Source organism: Schistocerca americana, chromosome 6, assembly GCF_021461395.2.
Source record: "Schistocerca americana isolate TAMUIC-IGC-003095 chromosome 6, iqSchAmer2.1, whole genome shotgun sequence".
NCBI classification, from domain to species: Eukaryota; Metazoa; Arthropoda; class Insecta; order Orthoptera; family Acrididae; genus Schistocerca; species Schistocerca americana.
Genome location: NC_060124.1, coordinates 118,778,101 through 118,804,494, shown reverse-complemented (window position 1 = coordinate 118,804,494; position 26,394 = coordinate 118,778,101). Strand labels below are relative to the sequence as shown.

General features: G+C 42.3%; 1 protein-coding gene across 1 annotated transcript in view; it reads left to right on the top strand.

Annotated features, from left to right (window-relative positions):
• LOC124619756 (thyrostimulin beta-5 subunit) overlaps window positions 1–26,394 on the top strand; it is a 131,906-nt gene that overhangs the window by 91,822 nt on the left and 13,690 nt on the right. The gene's annotated exons all lie outside the window — the stretch shown is intronic.

Sequence of the window (26,394 nt, the reverse complement as noted above, 5' to 3'; positions counted from 1 at the left end):
ATACCACCCGACTTTCGGAAAAAATATCAGTCATACAATTCCGAACACTGCAAGAATATGATCATGGAATCATTTCAGACTTTATGTTTTCAATTGATAAAAACTGCAGTAATTATCACACAATCAGTTTAACATCTCATGCATCCAAGTTGCTGACGAGGATAATACAAGAAGAAAGGAAAAGAAAATTGAGGATGTGTTAGATGACCACCAATTTGGCTTTAGGAAAGGTAAAGGCAGCAGAGAGGCAATTCTGGTATTGCGGTTGATAATCGAAGCGAGACTGAAGAAAAATCAAGACACGTTCATAGAATTTGTCGGGCGGTAGAAAGCTGCAAGACGTTCGAAATTCTCAGAGAAGTAGGGGTAAGCTATAGGGAAAGAGGATAATATACAATATGTACAGCAACCAAGACGAAATAATAAGAGAAGATGATCAAGTACGAAGTGCTCGGATTAAAAAGGTTGTAAGACAGGGATGTAGTCTTTCGCCTCTATTGCTCAATCTATTCGTCGAAGAAGAAATGATGGAAATAAAAGGAACGTTCAGGAGTGGGATTAAAATTCAGGGTGAAAGGATATCCATGACAAGATTCGTTAATGCCATTACAATCGTGGGGGAACGTGAAGAAGAAATGCAGATCAGCTGAATGGAATGAACAGTCTAATGAGTATACAATATGGATAGAGAGTAAATCGAAGAAAGACGAAAGTAATGAGAAGTAGCAGAAATGAGAACAGTAAGAAACTTAACATCATAATTGGTGATCACGAAGTAGATGAAATTAAGGAATTCTGCGACTTAAATAGCAAATCAACTTATGATGGATAGAGCACCGAGGACTTAAAAGGCATTCTAGCAATGGTTAAAAGTGCGTTCCTGGCCAATATAAATCTACTAGTATCAAACATAGGTCTTAATTTTCTAAACAAAATTTTGAGAACGTGAGTTGGAAGAGCAGCATTGTATGGCAGTGAGACGCGGACTATGGGAAAACCGGAAAGGAAGAGATTAGAAACATTTCAGATGCGGTACTACAGAAGAATGTTGAAAATATTAGGTTGACTGATAGGGTAAAGAATGGGGAGGAAACGAATATATGGAAAACATTGACAAGAAGAAGGGTTAGGATGATATGGCTAACTTCCAAGATACTAGAGGGAGCTGTAGAGAATTAAAAATGTGGAGAACTAAGAGGTTGGGATATACCCAACAAATAACTGAGGACGTAATTTGCAAGTGCTACTGTGAGATGAAAACGTTGGCCTAGGAAAGGAAATCGTGGCGGGACGCGTTAAACCAGTCAGAAGACTAATGATCAAAAAGAAAAGAAATAAAGATGGAGACAATAGACATACACAGCCCTTAGTGGAGAAAGTCCCAATCTTGGCCGGGAATCGAACCCACGAACCCAGAGAGTCAGTATCACCAACCACAATACACGCGCTACTGACAAATAGTAAATAAATTATCGATGTATGTCATTTCAACTGTAAACGCGCAGTACGTACACTTTGATGGAAGTAAACGTTTAAGATGTTTTGAAGTCGAGAATATTTTTTGTCTATTTTGATCCTGTTCTCTATCTTTTATTGTCTTGCGCTAATTTTTTTGTCTCTATGTAACTAGCACACAGTATAAGCCGTTGATCATGCAAAATATTCTAGAACATAGGATCGCTCAGGAATCGCTCTTCGCCCCTACTATTCATGCTGCCATAGTTACAGTTGAAACATTTTTCTGAATCGAGCATAATACCCCGTGATAAAGCGCGTATAATATCAATAGTTTTCATTCGTTTGTCATATAAACGCGACATATTTCAAAAAAACTGTTATGTTGTGCTGTATGTTGAACAAACCCTGAGAGGATGACACTAATTTCACAGTTCGTCGTTAACATACCAGAAACGGTTCCTCAGTATTTCAACAAACAGTTTTTCTCCGTGCGAATAACTGGAGATCAGCGAGGGCAAACTGCTATAGATCCACACGAGAATATTCTTAAACCTATTTATCTTTATTTCATGACTTTCAACACCACATAAAAAGTCATTTAATTTTATTTACGATGCAACCTGATACATGAAGAAAAAATTCTGCAAGTGTGAAAATCTCATTCTGGAAACATCCCCCAGGCTGTGGCTAATCCATGACTCCGCAATATCCTTTCTTCCAGGAGTGCTAGTTCTGCAAAGTTCGCAGGAGAGCTTCTGTGAAGTTTGGGAAGTAGGAGACGAGGTACTGGCGGAAGTAAAGCTGTGAGGATGCGGCGTGAGTCGTGCTTGGGTAGCTTAGATGGTAAAGCACTTGCCCGCGGAAGGCAAAGGTCCCGAGTTCGAATCTCGGTTCGGCACACAATTTTAATCTGCCAGGAAATTTCATATCAGCGCACACTCCGCTGCAGAGTGAAAATCTCATTCTAGCATCTGCTATATTTCTGTCGTCTTAAGGCCGGTACTCTATCTTCGATGATCTGCGTGGCATGTTTCGACAAGATGAAGTAAGACCGCTCGTCGTCTGCGATATCCTGACCAGCTCGATACTATGGTCAACACGTTCCCAAATCTCTCGTCGACCAGAAACATCTGGTGACTGGCACGTCGCAAGTTGCCAACGATTGATGGAATCTGGCTCGCAGATGGACACAAACTGGTTACATCCATTGTTGCCGCCAAGGATGTGCGGCAGTGTGTATTAAATTTCGTACCACATACACCTACAAATCGTCTAAAATTTTGTCTTACATTCTTCCTACTATACTGTAAATATATGATCACATAAATTTCATTACTTACTATCCTTCTTGGCGCTGCATTTTTAATGACCGGCAGTGTACAATGGAGAGCACTGTCCCATTCTGTGACAGGTAAGTCAGAAAAGTAGCTCTGGTAATGAGATGTTAATACTACCATGTACACATTATTGTGTCCTTGGCCTACGGTATGTTGCTAGGTACGTGATGAACGAAAGTTGCTATCTCGGTACGTCATATGTACAACGCGTTTCAACAAGTCGTTTCATTCTGGAGGAACAGGGAATTACTTGAGAAGTAATCACGTAGGCTTCACATCAGGAGCCTCTTGCACGGTGTAAGTTCTGTGGGAAAAATCTCATCTAGCGGGCTCCATTCTGAGGCGGACGCCGCGCCCGGCCCCGTCAGGCGGAGATAAGGTGCGGTGTGGCCTCAGCCGCAGCGTTAATTCAGTCCCGGCCTCTTAGGCCGGCTAGTTTGTTTCTGTTTGCTCGGCGCCGCCTGCTTGCACACTCCCGAGGCGGAAACGAGGGCGGCAGCGAGAGTGGTGAATCGCCCGGTTGCCTACCCGCTGGGGAAATCGGCGCCGCCGAGCTGCGCGCCCGTCGGCTCTGACCCCAACAGATATTATACATTGCGCCGAACAAGCAACAGCAACAGGGCAATCGGGCGACCACAGTCACGTTCACGTAACTTTGCTGCCGTGGAATTCCAGTTATTGCTTGCCTAATATAGCTTTACCGGTGTGCCGAGAGGCCGGTGGTGTGTGTATAACTGATGCAGATACACCGATGGGCAAAAACATTATAACCATCTGCTTAACAGCAAGGTGTTCCACTTGTCAAACACAATACAACAGAGTTTCTGCTTGGCATGGATTCTACAAGTCGTTGACAAAATTCCAGAAGTAAGTGGCATCAGATGTCTGCGTAAAGGTCAAGCAATTACCGAAAATTACGGGATGGCGGTTTACAGGAAAGCAGCTGGCGCCAGATATGTTTTCCAATTGGTATATATCAGGAGCATTTGCTGGCCAAAACATCAATGTGAGTTCACTATAATACCCCTAAAACTACTGTAGCACGATTCTGACCTTGGAAAATGGACAGTTGTCCTGCTGGAAGATGTCCTCGCCGTATAGGAAGACATCAAGCATGAGGCTATGCAGGTGGTCCGCAATAATGTTTACGTACTTCACTGCTGTCATGATGCCTACTATTACCAGCACAGGTCCCATAGAAGCCCAATTCAATTTACCCCATAGCATAATTCTGCTCTCACCAGTATGCATCTGTCACGCAGTGCACGTTTCGTACAGACATTCGCCTGGATGACGACATAAAAGGACCCTCCTTCGAACTGGTGTAACAAGAAATGCGATTCATTAGATAGGCGACAAGTTTCTATTGATCCAAGGTGAAAACCTCAGTGACGCTGTGCCCACCGCAATCGTAACTGACGATGACGATTTCCTGTACTGTTTGCTCAATATACAGACTGAATATCATAGTGGATAGTCTCACTCCCATCTGAAAAACTACTTCTCTTTCATGTATTATAAGTGCAGTCTGATTTCTATATTAGCAGTAGACAAATTTTCACTTCCTGTATTTTACTTCTGCTATCATCAGAATTTCAAAGAAGGTATTCGAGTCAAACTGTTAAAAGCTTATTCTAAAATTACTACAAGCATACGTTTGCTAGTATTCAGTCTGCTTTCTAAGACACGTCATAGAGACAGTATAGCCTGACATTGGTCTCTACCAGTTTTTCTATTCTTCTGTAAACAGTAGTTTCAGTATCCAGAATGAGATTTTCACTCTGCAGCGGAGTGTGTGCTGATGTGAAACTTCCTGGCAGATTAAAACTGTGTGCAGGACAGAGATTCGAACTCGGGACCTCTGCCTTTTGCGGGCAAGTGCTCTACCAACTGAGCTACCTAAGCACGACTCACGACCTGTCCCCACAGCTTCAATTCTGCCAGTATCTCGTCTCCTACCTTCCATACTTTCTGGAAACATCCCCTAGACCGTGGCAAAGCCATTTCTCTGCAATATCCTTTCATCCAGGAGTGCTAGTTCTGCAAGGTTCGCAGGAGAGCTTCTGTGAAGTTTGGAAGGTAGGAGACGAGTTACTGGCAGAATTGAAGCTGTGGGGACGGGGCGTGAGTCGTGCTTGGGTAGCTCAGATGGTAGAGCACTTGCCCGTGAAAGGCAAAGGTCACGAGATCGAGTCTCGGTCCGGCACACAGTTTTAATCTGCCAGGAAGTTTCAGTCTTTTCAGTATTTAGGAACCATGGTTCTTCATTGTTAACATCTATCTCCCATGTATTCTTTGGAATAGGAATTATTGCATTCTTCTTGAAACTTGCAGGCATTTCGCCTGTCGATTACATCTTGCGTGCAAGTTGAAATAGTTCTGTTGGATCTTGCCCATTCGTCGCTTATAGGGTGCCTAAAAGATGCTGCGTTCTCGGAATGCTATACAACAATTCGAACAAATAACATTAGTAGTTTTATTTCTATAAAGCATATTGACAATACTTAATTCTGGAGTGACATCGGTGTGGCAAGTGACATGCAAACAGTAATAGTCTTCGCTATAGACCAAGTTCAAGTAAGCACTTGATACGGATGACTACAATCTGTTCTGCGAGTGTCGGTCTACAGCCGTCCACCAGTGTCCGTATACGGAGCCGATATGAACGCTAATGTACGGCCGAGACAGGCGGGAGCGGCGCTTATATACGCTTCTTGCAGAGGTCGCTCCTGGCGCGGCGTGGTCCTTGTCAGCGGGCTGTTGGCTTCTCTGGTCTTGCGTTCTTCCTCTTCGTTCCGGCGCCTGTGGTTACGCCAGAACAAGTTCTGTTGTGACTGCCCCGCCCGTATATCTCAATAATTCTGAGAGAATCCTGGTGATCTCGCATCTCATTTACTTTCCACAACATTGCTTTTACGTTTGCGTGTTACAACCTTTTAGTTTTCGGTCTGAATCATAGTTTAACCGCACGAATGAACAACAAAAATAATTTACAATGCTGAACAGAGGTTGTTAGCTGTGGTATAATGCGAGTTTATTAACTTCAAATACCAGTTTTTTGTTGAGTCTTGTGACCGTCAGAATTACCAAAAATGGAATTAGGGGCTCCAGCTGAAGTCCGAGTACCTTATCAGCATTTGTCATCGTAGAATCAGCACAGCAGATTCGTAGGTTGGTAGTGTGCAGGTTTAATACCACAAGTGACTGGTACCGCCGTAGTTAACATCATCTATTTGTTGTACAAGACGATTTGCTACGTTATATCTGACGAAATGTGGCTTATGAAATTTCGCCTCCTTCATGTAAGGCGGCGCTACCATCAGCTGCATAGATATCTTTCCCGTTGCAGCATCGATAGCGCTGCCGGATACTAAATATCGCTCCACAGGATTTGGCACGTGAAAAATGACATGATATTGTCGTCTGGGACGCAGAAGAGGGTTGCTGTTACGCAGTGTGTACGGCTGGTTGGTGTTTCTGGCCGGCAGGAGATGGGAAGGGCTGTTTATCTCGCTGTTCTCATGGCAGAGGACGTCGCGCCGGTGCTTTTTGTTGGGAATGTGGAACTGTCCATCCGGCCGTCCTTCAGACAGAGGTCATCATAACTCATGCTGCTCCTTGGTGAGATACCCTCCAAACCACAAATCATCACATTGCCTCTCCTAGTCTGCGTCTTTATAAGGGATGCCCGTCTGCGAGGTCCGTTAGAAACATGGGCGGTGACTGGCTAAGGAGCTAGAGTTGCAGGTCAGATTGTTACAGTGATCTGGGTCACTGGTGGCATGTGTGACAGCGCTAGCACTTATTGTCGATTATCCCCTGTGGTCTGTCGGTCAGTCTCTAGTGTCGTACATGGAGAGACTGTACGATGATTTGACCGTTGCAGCTTTTCATGCTGTCTTCTTTTGGAAGTGGTGCCCCCACACTGCGGCGCCTGACCGAACTTTTACGCCGACGAGCCTCATCTGACGATGCAGGAGGTGAAGCAGCGGCCCCAGCTGAAGGATGTGTACCAGCCAAGATCCTTTTATTGATTTGTGTTGTGCCATAAGTGGAGAGGAATACAGCGAAGCCGGCTTCTGAAAATACTTCTCCTAGAGTTGTCAACCTCCTCTATTCGACGTTTCGATCACTTTTTGTTTTCAGGATTCCTTTCGGAATGGAACTGCACTGTCAGATTCTGTATGCTGTTCACTTGTATGAAATCCAGGAATTTCTTTGATCCTAATTGAGGAAAATTGTTAAAAGCTACACTAGTGTGCAAAACTTAAGGACGAAACTCACTTTCACATGATGTGTCACTTGCGAGTACATAAGTGTATGAAACCTGGAGGGTATGTAATGCATGTAATGCACCCAGGGACGAGCAGATATTCGGCGAATGGACTGGTCTGTCCGTTCCCCCGACTTCAGTGCTATGGAGCTCGTGTGAGATGCGTTGGGGTCAAATGGCCCTAAGCAGTATGGGACTTAACACCTGAGGTCATCAGTCCTCTAGACGTAGAACTACTTAAACCTAACTAACCTAAGGATATCGCACACATCCATGCCCGAGGCAGAATTCGAACCTGCGACCGTAGCAGCAGCGCGGTTCCGTACTGAAGCTCCTACAACCGCTCAGTCACAGCAGCCGGCGATGCATTGGGAAGACGTATTGAAACACGTCTGCACGCACCAACGATCATCCAGCAGCTGCCATTCGCGCTGCTGGAGGACTGGAACACCCTGTCACACGAACTCCTTACCAACCCTGTGGCCAGCATGGGATCACTCTACAGAGCTTACATGGTGATGAGACACCCAATTAAGAGCCACGCCCCGCCGTTTGTAATGTCCAGGGATTATCATGAATGACGGTGACTCCAGTGTAATTACTTTCTTTGAATGAGAGTGCCATTTCTCTTTGTGTGATTACGCTTTGCTTTCAGTTAACTTCTGCACTATACAATAGTAACTTTTTGTACGTATGGTCCAAGGTTCATCGAGCTGCGTTACTAGACAGTGACACATCATGCGAAACTTACTTGCGTATTTAAGTTCTGCTTACCATTGTTTAGTCTGGGGAAGGCCACAGATTAAGTCAAATTTTGTTAGCACTCAGACTTCCGCATCCGTCGTGTTGTATTGCATTTAATCAGTGGAAAAATAATTTGTAAATGAGTCCGTCAGTACCAGTAACACAGATTTAAGGAAGAACTCAGAAAATTTTTTAAGAATCTGCGCCCTTGACTCCGTGGGCTTTTGCCAACATGAACAGTTCGCAAACAAAGTCTACCGCTGTTCAACATTCTTGGTGCAACAACGAACCAGGGCACCAACATCGTTTATGGGGCGTGACCACGGGACATTTTTCTGAACAGTCGGTGGAAGTGCACCTAACTACAGGGTGTTTCAAAAATGACCGGTATATTTGAAACGGCAATAAAAACTTAACGAGCAGCGATAGAAATACACCGTTCGTTGCAATATGCTTGGGACAACAGTACATTTTCAGGCGGACAAACTTTCGAAATTACAGTAGTTACAATTTTCAACAACAGATGGCGCTGCAAGTGATGTGAAAGATATAGAAGACAACGCAGTCTGTGGGTGCGCCATTCTGTACGTCATCTTTCTGCTGTAAGCGTGTGCTGTTCACAACGTGCAAGTGTGCTGTAGACAACATGGTTTATTCCTTAGAACAGAGGATTTTTCTGGTGTTGGAATTCCACCGCCTAGAACACAGTGTTGTTGCAACAAGACGAAGTTTTCAACGGAGGTTTAATGTAACCAAAGGACCGAAAAGCGATACAATAAAGGATCTGTTTGAAAAATTTCAACGGACTGGGAACGTGACGGATGAACGTGCTGAAAAGGTAGGGCGACCGCGTACGGCAACCACAGAGGGCAACGCGCAGCTAGTGCAGCAGGTGATCCAACAGCGGCCTCGGGTTTCCATTCGCCATGTTGCAGCTGCGGTACAAATGACGCCAACGTCCACGTATCGTCTCATGCGCCAGAGTTTACACCTCTATCCATACAAAATTCAAACACGGCAACCCCTCAGCGCCGCTACCATTGCTGCACGAGAGACATTCGCTAACGATATAGTGCACAGGATTGATGACGGCGATATGCATGTGCGCAGCATTTGGTTTACTGACGAAGCTTATTTTTACCTGGACGGCTTCGTCAATAAACAGAACTGGCGCATATGGGGAACCGAAAAGCCCCATGTTGCAGTCCCATCGTCCCTGCATCCTCAAAAAGTACTGGTCTGGGCCGCCATTTCTTCCAAAGGAATCATTGGCCCATTTTTCAGATCCGAAACGATTACTGCATCACGCTATCTGGACGTCTTCGTGAATTTGTGGCGGTACAAACTGCCTTAGACGACACTGCGAACACCTCGTGGTTTATGCAAGATGGTGCCCGGCCACATCGCACGGCCGACGTCTTTAATTTCCTGAATGAATATTTCGATGATCGTGTGATTGCTTTGGGCTATCCGAAACATACAGGAGGCGGCGTGGATTGGCCTCCATATTCGCCAGACATGAACCCCTGTGACTTCTTTCTGTGGGGACACTTGAAAAACCAGGTGTACCGCCAGAATCCAGAAACAATTGAACAGCTGAAGCAGTACATCTCATCTGCATGTGAAGCCATTCCGCCAGACACGTTGTCAAAGGTTTCGGGTAATTTCATTCAGAGACTACGCTATGTTATTGCTACGCATGGTGGATATGTGGAAAATATCGTACTATAGAGTTTCCCAGACCGCAGCGCCATCTGTTGTTGAAAATTGTAACTACTGTAATTTCGAAAGTTTGTCTGCCTGAAAATGTACTGTTGTCCCAAGCATATTGCAACAAACGGTGTATTTCTATCGCTGCTCGTTTAGTTTTTATTGCCGTTTCAAATATACCGGTCATTTTTGAAACACCCTGTACCTTTCCTGATAGTTGGTGGTCAGCTGTGACTTTGCCCATGGTTTGTGACATCTCTAGGATTTCGATTGTTTGATCAAACTCCGAATCCACCGTCTGTGTCTGTTGGTGATCTGCAGCACCCTGAGAATCGAACAGGATTAGGAGGATTTTTATTCACTAGTCTTCTGACTGGTTTCATGCGGCCCCTTACGAAATCGTCTCCTGTACCGTACTCTTCTTATCATAGCAGCACTTGCACCCGTAACGGAATACTAATTTTCCTTACAAAATTCTTACGGAAACTTTATGGCCGCTCTCACTTTGTTACATCTGAAACAATTGTCAAATAAAACAACTTACCTCTCTAGGTCGTTTTAGGTTAATTTTCTTGTGATACCACATAACGTAACTGTACTGTTCATCTCATATGTATTCTGTAAGGGCACATTGGCTATCTGTTCTTTACAGAACTTGAGGACACTGAGTACACAATGAGCACAAAGTCAATTAACAAAATTCTGGCGGTTGTTCAGAATATTTTCTGAGTATTTTGGCGTGAAAGACCCATGATGCCCGGTGACTTGTTGTTTAGCAAATTACACTGAAAGGACAAAGAAACTGGTACACCTGCCTAATATCGTGTAGGATCCCCGCGAGCACGCAGAAGGGCCGCAGCACGACGTGGCGAGAAATCGACTGATGTCTGAAGCAGTGCTGGAGGGAACTGACGCCATGAATTGTGCACGGCTGACCACTAAATCCGTTAGAGTACGGGGGGGGGGGGGGGGGCGGAGATCTCTTCTGAACAGAATTTTGCAAGGCATCCCAGATATGCTCAACAATGTTCATGTCTGGGGAGTTTGGTGGCCAGCGGAAGTGTTTAAACTGAGAAAACTGTTCCTGGAGCCATTCTGTAGGAATTATGGACGTGTGGGGTATCGTATTCTCCTGCTGGAATTGCCCAAGTCCGTAGGAATGCACAATCAAAGTTAATGGATGCGGGTAATCAGACAGGATTCTTACTTCTTTCGAGCTGTCAGAGTTGTGTCTAGACGTATCAGGGGTCCCATATCACTCCAACTGCACACGGCCCACGCCACTGCAGAGCCTCCACCAGCTTGAACAACCCCTCCTGGCATGCAGTATCCATCGATTCATGAGGTTGCCTGCACACCCATATAAGACAATACGATGGAATTTGAAACGAGTCTCGTCCGACCAGGAAACATGTTTCCAGTCATCAACAGTCCAACGTCGATGTTGACGGTCCCAGGCTAGGCGTAAAGCCTTGTGTCGTGCAGTCATCAAGAGTACACGAATGAGCCTTCGTCTCCGAAAGCCCTTTCCGATGATGTTTCGTTGAATCGTTCGCACGCTGACACTTGCTGATTGCCCAGCATTGAAATCTGCAGCAATTTGCGGAAGGGTCGCACTTCTGTCACGTTGAACGATTCTCTTAAGTCGTCGTTGGTCCCGTTCTTGCAAGATCTTTTTCCGGCCGCAGAGATGTCGGAGTTTTGATGTTTTGCCGGATTCCTGATATTCACGATACACTCTGAAATGGTCGTGCGGGAAAGTCCCCACTTCATCGCTGCTTCGAAGATGCTGTGTCCCATCGCTCGTGCGCCGACTACAATACCACATTCAAACTCACGTAAATCTTGATAGCCTGCTATTGTAGCAGCAGTAACCGATCTAACAACTGCTCCAGACACTTGTCTTATATAGGCGTTGCCGACGGTAGCACCGTACTCTGTCTCTGTATTTAAATACGCATGCCCATACCACGGTCTTTGGCGCCTCGGTATGTCTTCTGTAGTTTTGAAACAAATGCAATATCCGTATGAGGTGCATGTCATGGAAGCCCAAAAGAAATATGTGTCGTACAAAAAGATTAAAACAGAAGACTTTAGAGAATAACACAAACCAGTAACTCTGGACGGAAATTGGTTCCTTCAGAGGGGCAGGTGTACACGATGGCCATCAGATGCTGAGCAGAAGTTAGAAATTATACTGCCAAATAGCCTCCTTGTGGTAGCCTGTTCAGACTTTATGTTAGAGACCGGCGCCAGATGAGAAACAGAAACTTTGTATCAATTGAGTCCCAAGAGAAAGGACGCCAGCAGCTGCGCCAGGCAACAGGTAGTTGCCTTCACTGGTCGGAGGAGGAAAGCTTTCCGTTCTCTGGCGCAAATGGTATGTACAGCACTGGTAGAAGACCTAGACTGCACTGTTATACACCGGTCCTTGGCACTCAGAGGCTTCACATAGCAATGTGGTGACGAAGCAGAGCTATTTACACAGTGCACAGCGTGTCCCTTAGCTTTTGGTTCAAAATATTGTATTTATGATAGTCGATCATAAGCTAAATACTTTGGGATTCGGAATTCTATGGTCGGAAATGAGCGTTTTTGATTGTACGATATTTTGAATGCGCAATCTATGTGAAACACGTTATTATAAACAGTTACTGTTTCGCAATAAATAACTGCCTAACATGTTGACGTTGGCTGTGCTACCTTGGTAATCGGTAACCAGTCATCTGGGATGTGCCCACGGCAAAGGTTTATCATAGTTTCCCGTCCTTGATTGGTTCTACAATGTGGAGCACTGACTGTGACAAAAATGTATGCAGTTAATAAGGCAGCAGGGTGCAGTCATGGTACATAGGAAGGTTTCGCATCATATTTCAACCGAATTAGAAGAAAATTACCGCCTTGGACAGAAACTTACGGGACATTTGCTCGTTAGAGTTACAGAGAGCTGTCCAAGGATCTTCATATAGAATTTTTCGAGCAATAAAATTTGAGGAGATTCTGTTGGTTCGTATGGGAGAAGATTCATTAATAAGCAGGCGTCAACCTTCCTGTTAAATTAATACGTCAGAAAATACAGTCTGCGGGAATCCTCCGTTTGTGGGACGAGAAACGTCCGCAGATGACGATTGGTTTGGCCTTAGGAAACTTAACCAGAGAGGCATTAGGAAACGTAACTACAGGGGAAGCTCTGACACAGTGATTGATAATGCAAGCAAGACGGCAGAAAAATGAAGATACGTGGATAGGATATGTCGATCTAGTAAATGTGTCTGACAATGTAAAATGGCGCAAGATCGAAATTCAGAGAAAAATGAGTAAGCTTTAGGGAAAGACGGGTAAATGCAACATGTACAAGAACCAAATAGGACATTAACCGGTAGATCACGAACAAAGCGCTGAATTTCAGAAGGATGTAACACATTGTTGTTCAATCTATACATCAAAGAAGCAATGATGAATATAAAAGAAAGATGAAACGAATTCAGTTATCAGATTCACTGATGACATTGCTATTCTCAGTAAAAGTGAAAAAGAATTACAGAATCTGTTGAATTTACTTAACTGTCTAGTGAGTACAGAATATGGATTGAAAGTAAACTGAAGAAAAAAACAGATGTAATGAGAAGTAGTAGAAATGAGAATAGGAAGAAATTTTACATAAAAATTGGTGATCACGAAGTAGACGAGTTAAGGAATTGTGATACCTGGATGGAGCTAGGATGACATAAAAAGCATAGTTCAGACAAAGAGAGCACTTCTGGCCAAGAGAAATCTACTGGTTTCAAATATAGGTCTTCATTTAAGGGAGAAATTTCTGAATGTACTTAAGGACCACACCAATGTGTAGTAGTGAATCAAGGACAGCGGGAAAACCGGAACAGAAGAGAATCGAGGCTTCTGGGATGTGGTGCTACAGAAAAATGTTGAAAATTAGGTTGACTGATACGGCAAGGAATGAGAAGGTTCTCCGCAGAAACGGTGAGGAAAGTAACGTAAAGAAAAGACTGACAAGAAGAAGGAACAGTCTGATAAGACATGTACCAAGGCATCAGGAAATGACCTCCGTAATAGTAAATGGAACTGAAGATGGTACAAAGTGTACGAGAAGACAGAGATTTGAATAACTGGTGACGTAGGGTGCAGGTGCTGCTCTGAGATGAAGAGACTGGCGCAAGAGAGGCATTCGTGGCGGGCTGCTCAAATCGGTCAGAAGACTGGTGACACAAAAATGAAAGCAGTCTCCGTACTTGCTCTACAGTTATTGAAGGTATTTAAATCAGAATGTGCAGCCACAAGAATGTACGTATATTATGTTAGCACTACACGCGTTTGCTTTGTTGGTGCAGAACATCGTCAGTAGTCGGTAATAAAACACATTTATAATTCGGTTTGATTTCTAAATCTAACAGCAGTTAAATACAAAAAAATATGGACGTGTGATACTGTATTTTATGTATGATTTTCATCTGCACCAGGAAAATGTTGTCTGCTTGCATATTTTTGATACATTCATTTATTTGGCACTGCAGATTTTTCCGTAATCTGACGTCGATTTGCAGCACTACTCATTTTCTGACGTGAAACACGGCACAACATAGCACCACCCCTATTTATTTGCGTACTTATACCTAAACGTGTTTCAGTGTGTTTATATATAAGTAGTGTTGCGAACTTTCATTTGGTCTAAAAATGTTCTGTTCGTCTGTGTTTAGGCATGTATGTATTATGCCGCTTTAATTATGTTGATATGTAAATGAAATAATGGTGTTGTGATGAAAATCTAAATGGAGAGTAAATATGTTGGGTGTAGGGGGCGCAAAAATGTATTCAGTCTTCATCAACTTCATTCATCTATGGTCCCCTTCTGTTTCCTCCCATTTTCTCTCCAAACAGATCTCAAACTCCTACATTACTCCTTCATTGCATTTATATGTTAAATAAATACGTACGAACGTCGATGGTGCATGTTATGAAACATACCCACTTCACACAGTAAATTCGAGATTTCGTACCAGCTGAAATATTCATTCACCTCCACTGGTTCCTCAGCTCATAATAGTTTCGGATCATCTGCCACTTGTACGATTTGGACCATAAATTTGACCGCAATGGTTTTCAGTCAGTACTTATATACTGGGCTACTGAAAATGACGTAAGTATCAAAACCATTTTAGCCGATAGGTACTGTGTGTGAGCATTGACTGATAATCTCTGTAGTCAAATCCAGTATGCTCACTGACGCTATACTTCAACCAATGGCAAATGTAAACAAATTGAACTCTTAAGGTTTAGGGCTACATATAAACCAAAAATGATATATAACGTAATTCTACAACAGCGGAAATAATTTTTGCTAGCACGAAAAGTAAGAAGGACAGATATATGTTTCTGCTACAGAGTGCTCTTCGATGCAAGGAGAACACTGACAATAGAACAGATATTTATTAATAAATTAGTCAACAAAATTGCAGTTAATACCTATGTTGCTCAATATTCCTAAAATTCTAGTGAGAAGAAAAAGTCAATAATCAAAATGTTGTTTTCTGCGATCTAATGTCACACTGATGGAAACGTCACTAAAAAATATAATGTTAATCAACAACAAGTTCGTAAATGTCGATCATCGTCAAGACCTGGTGGCTAAGTATATGCATTTCCTTGCAACGTAACTTGCATTTTCGAGCAAATTTGGTGGATTCCGAGTATATGGCACGTAAGAAAGTAATATGCATTAGTTAATAGTACGTATAATAGATGGTTGTCCAAAATTTAATTCCTTTAGCTGTAGATGTTCGACTCCTTTCAGATATCAATGTTTCAGGGTCTATCTGATTTCCGTGAGCCCAGCAGTGATCTATGAGTTTTTTAATGAAATGTCTAGCTGTTGCTACCTAATAGTTTATTGTTTCCTACTTTTCGTTCTACATACGCACCATTTTTTTTACCATGTGTATTCCTGGAAGCTGTCAGCTTCTCACTTACGTCACTTTCAGATTCGTAAATCATGTTAATTAATTAATTTGAAACACATGACCAAAGATTAAACGCTAAGAAGGGACACCCATTGGTCAGAAATGGATCAGTGCATTGGCAGCAGCCTTTCTGATGGAATCATCCTGTTTGGGCGGGAATGTTATTTTCGATTTTGCTATATGTGAATGATAGTAGTAATAAAAATAAAATAGTTGAAATAAGTTGCTATTCATGTAGTCATACCAGTTTAAAACGCGCGTAGGCCGTATTAACTAATTCTCATCGCCTAAATAAATACCACATCTATTTTAATTTATTTTTTCGTTATGAATTTTGCCACTGGATTCTGTATGGTTTACATGAACCAACAAGAATTCCCAGCAAAGTTTTCCGGAAGAAAGTAGCGATATGCCGGCCCGCAAGATTTTAGTGTTCACTTACGAGCGTAATGAATGAGATTAATTTTCTTGTGATATGGTTTCACAGCGGTAGAATCTTTATGAAGGTTAGAACTAGTTTACCATAATCTGGTGTTTAATTTTTTAAAAATGAATACCACTTTACTTTTTTTGGAGTTCCGTGCTTCAGTCTATACAAACGGTACCCTCTTTGCATCGCTTTGTTGTCCGTCTGTCTGTATGTCTGTCCGACTGTTAAGAATCAATTTCCTCATGAACGAGTAGAGGTATTTTGATGCTCGCAAACCCACTCATCAAAATCTATAGCGTGCTTTTCATTGACCAAGGATAGTGAAATTTGACGCAAGATTTCACAGAACAGGTGTATTAAAAATCCGAAATTTTTAATCTGTAATTATACCACTAGAATAAAATAGTTTATTTCTTTTGTCGTTTGTCATCCGACTTCAGACTTGAAACTAAAACATTCTTGAAAGTCTCGGAATCTCTCGGACCGATATCTTGCCAGTATCAACGTCGATAACAGGCAAAAATCGTCAGTATCCTCGACTTCCGGAATTGATTAACTGTCGGTATACATAATTAAGTTTGTACGGAACCGACTCGCACCTGGCCAAGTTTCTTTTTTTTTTCTTTTAACAAGAATATCAGCGAATCGTCTTTCACATCGCAACTGTAATTTTTATTTATTTTTCATAAAACATAGTTTCGCTAAGGAAATCATTCTTACAGATGTTATCTGTGTAACAATAGACATTTTGTTTTACGGACTCATAGGGTTTCTAGAGAGGAGTTAGCAGATAAAGTTTTGATTAGGAACCCGTGTCCTGCAGTTTGGATATAAAATACGTTCGAAGACCGGATAATTTTCAGATCTCCTGTTTCACGACAAGCACACAAACTGAGAAGACGGAGCCGTCGTCAGTTCCTGTTGTAATTATGACATCACGTAGCACTATAGTCCGGCTGCAACAACAGCTGCGGTAAACTGGTAGATTCGCACCTACGAGCGTAGAATGTGTACTCCAAGGACGCGCCGCACTTTCAGCTTTGAAAAGGACATCCTTCGCCACATAGAAGTGAATCTGACGAAAAGTACTCGAAGCACTGCCCATGTCATCTCCTTCTGTACAGCACACTGACCAGAGTTCATTGTCTCCGCCGTGTACGTACCGCGAAGATGAAGCCTTGAAGTGATCCAATATTCAAACGTATTGACACGCAAACGATACTATCCCGGAAATGTGTTCCTTATCAAAACTATGTCTACGGAGTTCCATCTACGAACCTTAGAAATCTGTGACAGCATAGCATAGTGTTTATGTCAACCATTTTCAGTTGGCTTATGTTAGTTATTGATAAAGTATATACTAAGTTATTACCAGTAAAAAGAAGCTATAATCCAAAACTGCTGCAATGACCCACTACGCATGTCATTCCAAACGACTCAAAACAAAACATTTGTAGTGAAGCAAATAGTTTGATTGAATTTTGTCATTTTGCGGTAACTGAAGGGCAAATCTGTTTAATCCTTAAAAACCATTCAACAGCCAAGATCGCAAAAAAATATTTCTTTACTTAAGACAACCGGTTTCAACAGACTATACTGTCATCTTCAGGTCTTAAAATCTTTTGTTGTAAAACACACTCATTTTACGCTCACTTCGCGCACAAGATGTCAAGTGGAAAAAAATGGCACGTTATAAAGGGTTTGTCATCGTTAAAACACTTAAAACATAAAGCACCTCGTGTAAAAGGTTATGTCCATACGCATATTGCTCACAGTTGCTTGTTACATCATACAAACACGCTACAGAATTGTTTAAATGTTCAGTATATGTAAACAGTTGTGCTATTGTGTATCGTGTTTGTTTGATGCAACAAGCAACTGTGAGAAATATGTACATGGACACAGCCTTTTACAAGGTGCTTTATGTTTTAAATATTTTAACGATGACAAACCCTTTATAATGTGCCGTTTTTACCCACCTGACATCTCCTTGTGCTTGAAGTGAGCATAAAATGAACACGTTTTACAACAAAAGATTTTATGACCTGAAAATGACAGTAAAGTCTGTTGAAACCACTTGTCTTAAATAAAGAAATATTTTATGCGGCCATGGCTGTTGAATGGTTTTTAAGCAAATAATTACAATAATAACCATTTTCTTTGTACCATAGTGAATATTTCTAAGCCAAATATGGAGAAATATGTTTGGTTAAAAGCAATAAAAAAAATTCTGTCGCAAAAGACACATGATTGTTATTCTTATGGCTGCAAATATTAACAAGAGAATGTTTATTAATTTCGTTATTCAGTTGTGCACTATCTGCTGATATCAGCACGTGGCCATTATTAAGTGCACCAAAAAATCAAAGCTCGTTCTACACTTCGCAGCCATTGGAATAACAAGGATTTGTAAATCACATCACACGCTCAGATACATCGATGTACACGATAATGGCCATTGTCCGAAACCAGCAGGTAGTGCACAAGTGACTGATGGAATAAAAAATTTAAACTGCCAGATGTGTTAAATGCTTTTAACCTTTAAAAATTCAAATCTATGCCTCCAGTTTGGTTAAATTCAACCATCGATCTACTACTGGCTTATGCTGACGATATGCGTTTTTGAAAGGAAATTATGATTATTTATGTCAGTGTCGTTCAGATACAGTATGTCAGCTTAAGGATTTTATTCATCGATTATGCAGAGGGTGAATACATCACTTCTATCGTAGCATTTACTACAGGATCCAATAACAAAAGCGTGTTTGAGAAACCGACCAGAAATGATGGATATTTTCAAAAATTGTCTCGACGTTATGGCCGTATGGCTACACTTTGCAGTCCGAGCGATATATTTATTAGGTGGCGTGATAGGTCGGCCAACCTATTTCAAGGCTATCGCGCAAGACACCCAGTGATTGTGATCGATGATGAAAGAGGGCTTCTTGCAGCTCTTCGTGCATCATAATGCGTACATCACAGGAGAACGTCTTCCTTAGCGCTCCACCGCTTAGCAACGTCTGTAGTTCAAGTGATAACCTCATCCACGGAGATCCAAGAACTGTCTTTATTTCTCCACGAATTTTGTTGGTTGTTCCTCCTGCGTGAAGGGCGAGAGAGTGAGCGATGTCATTTCCGAATCACTCCTGGATAACAGTGCCTACAAGTCTGTCTGGACAGAACCAGCTTATGCTTTTTGATCCTCCCAAATTTATAAAGCGGCCCAATAATTCACGTGTCGTGACTAAATCTCCTCGCTCACTTCCATTACGTTGAAATAGAGGAACAAAGTCGGACGATAGAACGGATATACGTGTTTTATGCTAGTTAAAGTAGTATACGAGCTGTTCTATGTTCTCAGAACACATTCATGAAATATTGGTTAAAAACAGTCTTAGTTGCAACTTTAGTTTTTCATTTTTCAAAGACGCGTTTCGCCTTGTTTAGGCACCTCCAGGTTATCTTTTCTAGATGGACCTAATTTCGCCCATTTGGGCATTATCAAACATCATCTCACAAGTAGCTTATTCCCCTATAGCGGCTTTATCATAGGTTTAAAGATGCCAGGTTTATATCCTGACCGCAAAAAATGCAATTTGTATTTGCATGTAATGAAGTCTATGTGATATCCATGCCATGTGTGTTTTACTATTTCGAGACATATGCTGACCTATTGTAGTACGATTTATTATGTGTGCTCTAATACGGTCATCACATTCACATTCCTTCGTTATGGGTTTAGAACTTGGCGTCTGTGAAGGTACGATTTTACGCCATTCGACGGAAATTTGAGAGGATGTTACAGGTACAATACTCTGTATAGATGTCTGAATCAGAACTTGCCCTTAGCAGAGTGAGACTTATAAGATGTGTTTCGTAGAGAGTTGTTTGATAACAAAGCAGAAGAAATAAGAAATTGATATAAAACTAGGAAAAGCTACGTTTTACAATAATTTGTGACCATGGACTCGAGCATAAAAACGGCTATTGGACTAATCATTATAAATGCGCAAAGAATCTATTGAGTCTTTCCTTTCTCCCCTGTTCGTGTGATCGTGATAGCAGTGCTCACATCTGCTAGGGAAAAAACTTTTCCAAACGAAGTCAGTATTATTTACAACTCAGAATTGAGGAACATAAAATACCTTTCGATTTTAACGAAACACACAACCAGCAGAACGAAAGTTTCCATTCATCGATTGGGTGTTGGTACACTGCTGCAAGGATACATAAACGAATTCCGTACTGGAATCCATACATATTTTAAGAATGGATGTGTGTGTGTGTGTGTGTGTGTGTGTGTGTGTGTGTGTGTGTGTGTGTGAGAGGTTTCAGTTAAGGATACTATTACAAGGATGGAAACCCCAGGCGTGGTCTGATATTATTTTAAATCGATTTTGGGCCGTGTTTTTGATGTAAGAATACTGATAGAAGGATGGAAACCCCAGGCGTGGTCTGATAGTAGTTAAATTCGATTTTGGGCCTTGTGTTTGATGTAAAGATGTGCATACCTTGTTAGATTTCTGTCAAGTCTCAGTCGTAATCACTTTAACAGATCACTTGGTTGTAGATAAGAAGGTGGAAATCTGAACGCGGTGACTACTAGTGATGCAGTCAGAGATAGTTACTGGTCTTTCTATGAATTTGGAGGGTGTGATTGTTTTATAGGTTGTATCGTCAGCGTATTACAGGTGGGTGTGGCAGTGGTGATTTTTGGAATATGTGTGGTATACAAGGTGTAAAGTCGGACCGACAGAACAAAATCTAGAAACGTACGAGCAGATGTGTCGCACAGCAGGTCCAACTCTTGGGGTGTGCATATAAATTTTTAAAGTTACTATTTGGCGCAGACGATAGAGAACCAGACCCTGTTCATACCGTGTGTCACATCCGGTACCTAGGGCACCCAAGCGCAATGTTGCAGAAGATAGGGCGTCGCTGGCAATGCATTTCCACACCAGCATATGACAGGCCCTCGCAGCAGCTCCTGAGCTCGGCCTGCTGCACCAGTAGCATCACCATCTCACCTGCTCAGCGTCCACAATACAAAAAAAAAAAAAAAAAATCCTGACCCCACTGGTGACCATTGCAGTTGTATGAAATATGAGGAAATGTGTGTGACTGATTGTGATATACGTAAGATGATGACCATACATGCAATTGATGTTATGAAAAATTATCTGGACACCTCTTAATGGACATTAATATGAGCAATGACCATCCTACAGCTTTACAACGGTTTGAACTCTACTGAGCGCACTTTGAATAAGGAATTTATCTGTGGAGGAATAGATGCCCATTCTTCCTCAAGAGCCCAACCCAGAAAAGACTTTAACTCATCTCAAAGGCTATCCATTGGGTTCAGGATGGGACTCTGGCCCAGAGGATCAGTTTCAGGAATTTTGTTGTCCACAAACCATTGCCTCACTGATGCTGAATTATGACAGAGTGCGTTGTCGTGCTGATATTTTAATCATCTCCGAACTGTTCCTCTACCGCACACAGAACATAATGTTATATGTGAATGGAGGCTTCCAATGATGAAATCTTCTCTGGTGATTAACCGAAAGGTGGCGTAGTTTTGTCACAAAGTTTCGATGAGTTTCGTACCGATCATCAAGACGCGCCACCACGCGGCTGATCAACTGATAGGATTTTTAAGAGCAATAACGAGCCTCAAGCTAATCACTCAAATCACCGTAACATAACGTACTACGCACTTCACTAGTGACGGTACACGAGACGACAGGTAACGTTCGGAATGCATCTGCCAAACCCAAGCCTTTCCGTAAGATTCCCAGAGGGTATATCGTGATTCATTACTGCAGATCACTCATTGCCAATCATCCACTGTCCGTTGGCGTGGCTCTGTAAATAATAACAAGCTTCGGTTAGCGCTGAATAAAGAAATTTGTGGCTTGTGGGGAGCTACACGACCATTGTATCTCATTCTCAGTAAATCCCTAGGCACAGTAACTGTGACTTCTGGACTGTTTGTAGCACTGTGGAATTCATGAGTGATCCTTTCCGCAGATTTCATGCGATTTTTTTATAACTTCCCTTCGCATCGTTCGACGATCTCCATCCGTCAGTACGTTACCTCAGCTCGGTCTTTGTCTAGCTGTGGTTGTTCCTTGCTTTTCCACTTCACAGTCACATCACGAATAGTCGATATTGGAAGCTTTAGTAGGGATGAAATGTCCCTGGTCAATATATTACTCAGGTGACATCCAGTGACCAGCTCACATTCGAATTCACTGAGCTCTCCTGAACTACCCAATTCTGCTATTAGCGCTTCTCTACCAGCGACACAATTCTGCCCTCGTCCTCTTACACTGATGGTTTCGCGTCTCGTTGTATCCAGTGATTAACTCTTCTACTTCTCCTTCTTCTTCTTGCGTTACGGGTAGCTCCTTCGTGGACTGCATTTTCCTCTTCTTCTCCCAGAACCTCTTCATTCTTTCTCTTCTTCTCTCCCGATCTTCTTCCGAGATCATCAGTTTCCGTTTCTCCTGGCGGCTCCACTGGTGACATTCTAATCTTTTCCTGTATTCTTCTCTGTGATTGATCTCCGGTATATTTGTCGGTGTATATTTGTTCCACCAATTTCCTTTCCTTCGACCTTGATCCCCAATTCCAACCAGTCCTTCCAAAATTCAACAATCCACTTGGTTCCTGTCTTTCCCCTTGTCCTCCCTGTTGTTTCCCACACTCTCTTCGTCATTCGGTCCATACTCATCCTAACTGCATGCCCAGCAAACCTTGCCCTTTTGAGTCTGATTTCCCCAGATATTGTTCTCATGTTCTGGTACAATTCTTCCCTAGGTCTTCGCATCCACCTCTCTCCACCTCTTTTGGGACCTAGTATTTTTCTCAATATTTTTCTCTCTTCTTTCTCTAGTTGTTCTGCCCCATTTCTTCCTTTTGTCATCGTCTCAGCAGCATATAATGCTGCATTCCTCACTGTTGCCTTGTAGTGGCTTATCTTTGCCTTTGTGGCTACATTCTTTTTATTGTGTATCTCTCTCGTCATGCAGAAGGCTGACGTCATCATCTTTATCCTCTCTGTTATTCCCTTCTTGCTCCTATTCCTTCCTGTTATAAATTCTCCCAGGTATTTAAATTTGTCCACCATTTGCACAGTGCCTTCCGGTGTTTCCCAGTCTGCAGTGGTGTTTAATGTATTTGTCTTGTTATAGGCGATCCTCAGTCCCACCTTTGTGGCTACCTTACTTAAGTTGTCGAGTTGTGTCTTTGCGTCGCCTTCCCTCTCACTTACTATTGCTATGTCATCTGCAAAGGCTAGGCAGTCCACTTGAGGCCTGTTGTCCTTTTTGTCCCCCACATGGGTCTTTGGTATTCCCATTTCCTCGTTTATTGCTCTCCACTGCCTGATCACTTCGTCCAGTGCTATACTGAACAACAATGGTGACAATCCATCTGCCTGTTTAACACCAGTCTTGATTCAAATTCTTCTGACAGTGCTCCTCTGAAAATCACCCTTGCTTTTATATCTGTCAGAATTTCTTTTATGACTTCTTGTGTAGTTCCATCGAGTCCTCTGTTCTTCAGAATCCTAAGAAGAGTCTGTCTGTCGATGGAGTCATACGCCTTTGTGAAGTTCACAATGGTTATTATTGCTTTTTGTTTTTTAAGGCTCTATGTTCTATCAGTTGCTTCAGGATAAATATCTGTGATTAACTCCTTACACATAGTGGTGTCTGGGAACTTTGTGTTACACAGTGCAGGCAGTCGATCAAAGTTGGAGCCGCTTGCGGTACCCCACTCCTATGTTTTTACGGAACCTATTGAACGGACCGAGCGAGGTGGCGCAGTGGCTAGCACACTGAACTTGCATTCGGTAGGACGACGGTTCAATCCCGCGTCCTGCCATCCTGATTTAGGTTTTCCGTGATTTCCCTAAATCGCTCCATGGAAATGCCGGGGTGGTTCCTTTGAAAGGGACGGCCGATAATATTTCTCTTAAAAAAAGTGTAACTAATATATTTTAGAGGAAACACTCTCCTAGTAAATTTGCCTGTCCTTTGATTTATCGTGATCTGTTACCGATTTTTAGTGAAGTTAGTTTTTACGTTTAGCTTTCAGAAAAATACAAAAGAGATATAATAAGCAAAATAATGAATTTCGTTGGTTGCCAATTACGTATTATGTCTGGTTTTATCGAGCGCCAGGCTCCCTACAAATTACTGTAAATGCAATAGCGTAGTATTACTCAGCTCCAGTTCACTGATCTGAAATTATTACTATCAGAGAAAATAGACAAGTTTTAATAAAATTATTTCACTGGATTCCTTCAATTAATCCCACTGAATATTTTTACATAATTTCTTCCGCTCCGGCTATCAGACATTGTGCTGTGGAAAAATGTTTTTAAATGTACCTCGTAATGGCGGCTAATTGTTAACAGTCAGAGATCACTGTTACGCGCTCCGCAGCAGCTGGAAACATGCTAAATAATTTTCATTAAATATTCTTTTCATAAGATAAATGTGGTGTAGGTTCTTGAAATAACACACGGAGATCACTTTATACTAATATGTTCTTACTAGAACACAGTTTACACCATTAAATATTTGCGATTACGTTACGACGGAAACAAATGCTAGCGCAACGCAATAGCTTGCGTGCCTTATTCCAGCTAACACCAGAACGAACAGAAGAAAACAGACTAGACAGAAGAATGAGCATTGCATTGTGTTTTATATTCTTAAAAAGATAATAATACTTCTTTTAATTACTTACACATTATAATCTCATACAATAAAAATAATGTCTTTTCTGCATCTGTCGATCTATATTGTATATTTTTACAGTTAGTGTCATTACCTTTCGCAGATAAATCGATGTTTGCAGTTCATTTTGAGTCACATACAGTCATTTTTTTATGTTTAACCTCGATAATGGTGAATATTGCAAAAGGGACACTACACCGACTTGCTTCCCCGACTTTTCCGAATCCGACGAGACCGATGACGTCGCTGTCTGGTCTCCTCCCCAAAAGAACCCAACCCTACTGAACGAATTGCCGATACCTCGTCCGCATTATTTCCTCTGCATCCGCGGCATACAGCACATGTTTCAATGAGCGGTGGGAACATCAGAGTTGTCCATAAAAATGTAATGAAACGACACGGTACAGAAGCGTAGTCTTCGCCGTGATGGAGGACCCAGGTCAGCTAATGAGAGACTTTGTTTAACAGCCGGCACGTGAGCGCCATGAAGAGGAAAGCCGTGATCCGCCCGCCTGCTCCGCCCCCCCCCCCCCCCCCCACCCACAGTCCCGCCCCACCCACGTGGGGGCCATTCTTTACGGGCACAAAGGCGGCAGTGCGGGCGCCTTATGGCCGGCGGGATCACCGCCGTGAGCACCGCGACGTGGGCGTCGTGGGCGTCCGCGGGCATTAGCGCGTTATCTGCCCCGCCGCGGCGCCACAGGCGCCGACGCCGACAGCCGAGCCACGTCCGCCATCTCTCACAAAAAGTATATAGAACTTAGCAGAGCCGCCTTTAATAGCTGGCTACGTTTACTTACGGTTTGCGAACCAACCTTATGTGTAAGGACAGTACCAAAAATGGCTCTGAGCACATAAAAACAAAACAACTCAAGATATTTTAATTATGCTAGTTTCATATGGGTTGAATCTCACACTTGGCATTCTGCGAAAATATCATGTCTCTATCATCATTACTTTTTTAAAAACGTGTCATTTATTGGAAAAAATGTAGTTCCTAGGGTGAGACAGGGTTCTACCCTGTCCCCGACGTTATTCAATCTGTATATTGAGCAAGCAGTAAAGGAAACAAAAGAAAAATTAGGAGTAGGTATTAAAGTCCATGGAGAAGAAATAAAAACGTTGAGGTTCGCCGATGACATTGTAATTCTGTCAGAGACAGCAAAGGACTTGAAAGAGCAGTTGAACGGAATGGACAGTGTCTTGAAAGGAGGATATAAGATGAACATCAACAAAAGCAAAACGAGGATAATGGAATGTAGTCGAATTAAGTCAGGTGATGCTGAAGGAATTAGATTAGAAAATGAGACACTTAAAGTAGTAACGGAGTTTTGCTATTTGGGAAGCAAAATAAGTGATGATGGTCGAAGTAGAGAGGATATGAAATGTAGACTGGTAATAGCAAGGAAAGTGCTTCTGAAGAAGAGAAATTTGTTAACATTGAGAATAGGTTAAAATGTCAGGAAATCGTTTCTGAAAGTATTTGTATGGAGTGTAGCCATGTATGGAAGTGAAACGTGGACGATAAATAGTTTAGACAAGAAGAGAATAGAAGCTTTCGAAATGTGGTGCTACAGAAGAATACTGAAGATTAGATGGGTAGATCACATAACTAATGAGAAGGTATTGAATAGAACCGAAGAGAAGAGAAATTTGTGGCACAACTTGACTAGAAGAATGGATCGGTTGGTAGGACATATTCTGAGGCATCATG